Source organism: Armigeres subalbatus, chromosome 1, assembly GCF_024139115.2.
Source record: "Armigeres subalbatus isolate Guangzhou_Male chromosome 1, GZ_Asu_2, whole genome shotgun sequence".
Classification (NCBI taxonomy): domain Eukaryota; kingdom Metazoa; phylum Arthropoda; class Insecta; order Diptera; family Culicidae; genus Armigeres; species Armigeres subalbatus.
The window spans coordinates 151,363,640-151,370,394 of NC_085139.1; the positions used below are offsets into that span (position 1 = coordinate 151,363,640).

A 6,755-nucleotide genomic window follows, 5' to 3' on the forward strand; every position below is an offset into this window, starting at 1 on the left:
CACCGTGTTTAAATAGCTCTCCTGGTAGTTGGTCAACCCCAGGGGCTTTGTTGTTCTTCAGCCGGCCAATCTCCTCCTGGATTTCCTGGAGATCCGGAGCCGGTAGAATTATGTCCTGCGCGCGTTCCCCCAGGTCCATCACCATACCGCCATCTTCGTCTGCCACATCGCCATTCAGGTGCTCTTCGTAGTGCTGCCGCCACCTTTGGATCACCTCACGCTCGTTCGTAAGAAGATTCCCGTTTATGTCCTTACACATATCAGGCTGTGGCACGTGGCCCTTACGTGAACAGTTTAACTTCTCATAGAACTTTCGTGTGGTATTAGCGCGGTACAGTTGCTCTGTCTCTTCACAGTCTCGAACTTCCTGCTGGCGCTTTTTCCTCCGGAAAATCGAGTTGTCTGTTCCGCGCCCGTTTATATCGTGCCTCGTTCGCCCTCGTGCGGTTTCGCAGCAATCTCGCCCATGCTACATTCTTCTCTTCTACTAACTGCTCACATTCGCCGTCATACCAGTCGTTTCTCTGATCCGGGGGCACCGTGCCAAGTGCAGCGGTTGCGGTGCTACCAATGGCGGATCGAATATCTCTCCAGCCATCTTCACGCGACGCTGCGCATCTTCTGGGGCTAGTCTACCGCCTTGTAGCCGCCCAATGTTAAGCCGCGGCGTCCGACTTCGACGCGTGTTGTACACGCGTGTTGTACGCGAGAAACTAGCAGAAAGTATGAGTTTCAAGAATAATACAATAATCGAGAATAATACTGGTTCGTGAAGAAGGGAATCATGGGCTACACGGACTCCTACAGAAAAAAAAACAGAAAAACAGAAATGAGAGAGGAAGAGGATAAAAAGCATTGTCGGAAGATCCAGAATATCAGTAAAATGGTAAATTATAAAAGTTAATCCCAGAGCTTAGCTTTTTTTTTTAACCATTCATTTTGGCAAATTGTGGGTGCAATCAATAGTAAATGTCTTCTGGGATCTCCAAATGCCCCAGAAATGGTCCTTTGGTAGATCCGGAACATCCGTTAAATGGCCAATTCTAAAAGTTCATCCCAGAGCTTCGTGATTTCTTTGTAACCATCCATTCTGGCAAATTGTGGGTGCAATCAATAGTTAAAGTCTTCTGTTACCCCCAAGATGTCCCAGAAATGGTTCTCCGGAAGATCCGGAACATCCGTAAAATAACAAATACTAAAAGTTCATCTCAGAGCTTCGCGGTAACCATCCATTCTGGTAAATTGTGGGTACAATCAATAGTAAATGTCTTCTGTGACCTCCAAATGCCCGAGAAATGGTTCTCCGGAAGATCCGGAAAATTCGTAAAATTGCCAATTCCAAAAGTTCATAGAGCTTCGCGATTTTTTCGAAACCATTCATTCTGACAAATCGTGGATGCAATCAAAAGTTGAAGTCTTCTGTGACCCACACATGTCCCAAAAACGGTTCTCCGGAAGATCCGGAAAATCCGTAAAAGTTGCCATTTTCAAAAGTTCATTCTAGAGCTTCGCGATTTTTCGTAAACATTCATTCTGGCAAATTATGGATGTAATCAATAGTGAAAGTCTTCTGTGACTTACAAACGTCCCAGAAACGGTCCTCCGAAGAATCCGGAGTATCCGTAAAATGGTTAATTCTAAAAGTTAATCCCAGAGCTTCGCGTTTTTTTTCTTAACCATTCATTCGGGTAAATTGCGGGTGCAATCAATAGTTAAACCTTTCTGTGACCCCCAAATGTATCAAAAATGGTCCACCGGAAGATGCGGAACATCCGTAAAATGGCCAATTCTAAAAGTTCATCCCAGAGCCTCGCGATTTTTTTGTAACCATCCATTCTGGCAAATTGTGGGGGGCAATCAATAGTTAAAGTCTTCTGTGACCCCCACATGTCCCAGAAACGGTCCTCCGAAAGATCCGGAACATCCGTAAAAGTAGCCATTTTCAAAAGTTCATCCCAGAGCTTCGCGATTTTTTCGTAACCATTCATTCTGGCGAATTATGGATTTAATCAATAGTGAAAGTTTTCTGTGACCTACAAATGTCTCAAAAACGGTCCTCCGGAAGATCCGGAACATTCGTAACATGGCGAATTCTAAAAGTTAATCCCAGAGCTTCGTGATTTTTTGGTTACCATTCATTCTGGCAAATTGTGGGTGTAATCAATAGTTGAAGTCTTCTGTGACCCCCACATGTCTCAGAAACGGTCCATTCGTAAAAGTGGTCAATTCCAAAAAGAATTTACGAAGAACTAATTTCTGAAGAAGCTTCCGGAGGAACTTCCGGAAGAACTGTCAAAGGAGTTCCCGGAGCAGCTCCCCAAAGAATTACTTGATGAACTTCTGGAGGGATTTGCGGAGTAACTTTCAGAATTCTCAGAAGAACTTCTAGGGGAATGCCTTTAGGTACTTTTCGATGGATTACTTGATGAACTTCCGAAGGGATTACCAGAGGAACTTGTGGACGACGTTCCGGAAGAAGTTCTAGAAGAACTCCCAGAGGAGCTTCTAGAGAATCTTCGGAGGAATTCAAGGGAGAACGCCGCTACGCCGCCGTCGTTGGCTAATGATGATCCATGACGCTAACTATTGGAATTGACCTCTGTTACGGATGTTCCGGATTTTACGAAGGAATTTTTATTATTGATAAGGAAATTATTTTGAGCTATCAGTGACATGTCTTTACTTGTTATCAGACGAGTTTGTACAATTCCATTTAATTTCACCACTTGTTTGTACCTTTCACAGATACGTATTTCGACCTTAACAGTAAGACCATCTTCAGTGCCTCGTATTCGACACGACTTTTATTTTTATCATTGCATGCCAGGGAGGATTTTCGCTATTGATTGCATACATAATTCACCCATATGAATGATAGGGAAAATTAGCAAAGCTGTTGGATAAACTTCTGGAATTTACCATTTTCACTGATATTCCTGATTTCCCGGTTTTGTGGACATTCAGACGTCACAGAAAATTCCCACTATTGATTGCACAATTACTTCATGGTTTCCAAATAAAATGTGGAGCTCTGTGATAAACTTCTGGAATTAATCATTTTATCGGATGTCCCAAATTTCCCAGGGAACCGATTTGTCGACTTTTGCTGTCGATTACAGACGTACATGCCGTTAACAATGTTTTCTAAAAAAATGAAATGTGATTAACTTTTGGTAGGTCACAGAGGGGCCCTCCTTAGCCGTGCGGTAAGACGCGCGGCTACAAAGCAAGACCATGCTGAGGGTGGCTGGGTTCGATTCCCGGTGCCGGTCTAGGCAATTTTCGAATTGCAAATTATCTCGACTTCCCTGGGCATAAAAGTATCATCGTGTTAGTCTCATGATATACGAATGCAAAAATGGTAGCTTGGCTTAGAAACCTCGCAGTTAATAACTGTGGAAGTGCTTAATGAACACTAAGCTGCGAGGCGGCTCTGTCCCAGTGTGGGGATGTAATGCCAATAAGAAGAAGAAGAAGAAGGTCACAGAGGACTTTCACTATTTACTCCACACATAATTCACCACTTCTACGTGAGTGTTAACAAAAATGCTCCGCTCTGGGATCAACTTTTGGGATTAACCTATTTTACGCATGTTTCGGGTTTCCTGAGGACCGTATTGTGGTCATTTCGGGCTACAAAAGACTTTCATGTATTTGATGATGTATTTCAACTTGTTCTAAACAGCTGAGCAGTAACCAACACGAAATGAGCGAAAACAAAGCGAGAATTACCATTTTTCTGTGGAGGCTACCTATCCGATTCTGTTTTTTCGCACTTGTATACAAGTTTGTTAAATTTGTTATCATGGCTTGTTATGATTCGGAACAGTTTTTGCCTCTCTTTTATCGTTGTTCGTTATCTATTGGGAGCGATTTCTGCAAGCCCTGATCATCTTCTTCACTTCCCTAGTAACGGCGAATATGGGTGTGGCCAGCAATGGTAGCTTTTATGCTTTATCATTTCGAACCCTCAATTCGATTGCCATTAAATCGCAAATGGAAATCCATAATCAATTGGGGTAAAAAAGTTGAAAAATTTAAAATGCATGCACCAGCTCGGAAAAGACCCTGACTCTGATAAATAATAGGTTTTATGGCTTCTCACAACGAACAGTAATTAGAAAATATAACCACAGAAGTTTGTACAACTTGTTCACTTGTAACGCTATAAAAAAAGGCATCCAACCTAGTAGATATTAGATCAAATTCGACTTAGTCAATAATAATCGTAGGTATTTACAGCAAAATGTCTCTTGGTAAAATGGTCGCCTTTAAATCTAGCGCTTGATCAGCGGTGCGAAAATTTAAATTGAGGAATTTAAATTTAAATTTAGGGGAGTTTATAACAAACATCAAACATGCTAACACGATTAAAATAATTTCAACAAATATGCACATTAAGTCGAGAATTTTATTTTCATTAGGCAAAGAAATTTAAAAAACCTTGTGCACAAATATTTGCAAACCATTTTTAAGTCCGTTTTCCACCACGTGGCACCGACATATAAACCAGTATTAATCATTATATTCGGGCTACAAAAGACAATCAATTCGCTGATAAAAACAGTTTCTAAAATTTGCTTTGAGATGAACTTTTGGAATTGGCCACTTTTACGGATGTTTCGGATTCCCGGAGGGTCGTTTGTGGTCATCGCAGAAGACTTAAACAATTTATTGCGTACACAATCTGCCCGTATGGATGGTTACCAATAAAATAGCATTGCTCTGGAATAGTTTTTTGGTATCGGCCACTTTCGGGAGCATTTGCGGGTCGCAGAAGACTTGCACAATTGATTTCACAGGCAATTCGGTTATGAAGAAATTGCGAACCTCTGAGATGTATTTGTGAGATTGCGAACTTTTACGTATGGTCCGGATCTTACGGATGACAGTTTCGGAAACTTTGTGGGATCACGGAAGATTTTCACTACTGATTCCAACCATTATTTGTCAGGATGGATGATTACGAAATAATGCGAATCTCTAGGATGAACTTTTGACCATTTTTTTTTTGATGTTTCAGACCACTTTCATTATTGATTACATACACAATTCGTCGGTATGAATGGTTTCGAAAAACTTATGGAATTGGCCATTTTACGATTTTTTTAATTTTTGTAACTGGCCATTTTACGGATTTTCCGGAATATCCGGATGACCAGTATTGATTGCACCCACAATATGCCAGAATGTATGGTGGATGGATGGATAAACTTTTGGAATTGGCCACTTTTACAAATGTTCCGAATCTTCCGGGGGACCGTTTCTGGGACATTTGGGGGTCACAGAAGACATTTACTATTGATTGCATCCACAATTTGCTAGAATGAATGGTTACGAAAAAATCGCGAAGCTCTGGGATGAACTTATGGAATTGGCCATTTTACGGATCTTCCGGAGAACCATTTTTAGGACATTTGGGGGTCACAGAAGACATTTACTAATGATTGAACCCACAATTCACCAGAATGGATGGTTACCAAAAAATCTCGAAGCTCTGGGACAAATTTTTGGAATTGGCCACTTTTACGAATGTTCCGGATCTTCCGCGGGACCGTTTCAGGGACATTTGGGGGTCACAGAAGACTTCAACTATTGATTGTATCCACAATTTGCCAGAATGAATTGTTAAGAAAAAATCGCGAAGCTCTGGGATTAACTTTTAGAATTGGGCCCTTCCAGGGGGCTCTCTGTTAACCGCTCGAGGGATAAATTTGCCCAGAAATGGCATACACAAGATAGTAAATACAGTTGGGATCATCGGAGCACATATTTGTAAGCAATTTTATGTTTCATAACACGAAACTCGAAAATTTGATGCCAAATTCAGATGCTCAAACAGTACCTCTTTAGTACAGGCTCCCCGAGGACTAGAGAGGTCAATTTGGATGAATCACCCCATGGGCTTGTTCTAGGAACCTACAGCTTTTGTTTGGTTCCTAAAGATCAACAATCGGTTAAAATTTGAGTGTTTGTGATCGTAATGAAATCTTGGGTCCAAATGAACCCCAATGCACAATGTGTCACCTATTTCTATTTATATTCCGTGGAGTTTACAATCCTGATCTATTTTATCGACCTTTATTTCTATTTATTTATTTGTCAAAGAGATTTGTTTTTATCCGTGGACTTAGCTTTCTTTTATAATCAGTAGACTGCGTTAATGAATAAAACTTCCAATGAATGATTAAATTTGTTATGAATAAATCATTTACCTCCATGATTAAAGATTATGATTAATGATTTATTCATTTTTGACAATGATTAATGATTATGATTACTGATTAAATTAAATCCAGACAATGATTACGGATATGATTATTGAATAAATGCTGACACAATATGTGTATGATTAATGATTAACGAGCGATATGATTAGCGATTAAGAAAAATCAAATTGAATGATTTGCATATTGATCAATAATATAGTAATCTTTCTGTCAATTTGGGTTATTAGAAGGTATTCAAATTATATGATTATGATTTAAGATTAATGAATAAAAGCGATGTATGCAATGATTAAAATTGATGATTAATGAACAAACTTAAAACAATTATGAATATGATTAGTGAATTATGATTGACTGTAAAATTCTATGATTAACGATTAGTGATTAATAATTAAATCATATTTTGTTTGACATAGTTAGGGATTAATGAATAATGATTGAATAACCCATTATTCATTAATCATGATTAAATCTATGATTAAACACTAAAGCTCTGAGGGCAAAGGATAAAAAACCTAATTAATT

The 6,755-nt window shown here is 39.6% G+C and overlaps 1 protein-coding gene across 12 annotated transcripts in view; it reads right to left on the minus strand.

The window, feature by feature from the left end:
* The window catches only part of LOC134205271 (227 kDa spindle- and centromere-associated protein-like), a 261,767-nt gene that overhangs the window by 190,601 nt on the left and 64,411 nt on the right, over positions 1-6,755 (minus strand). The window lies entirely within an intron of this gene.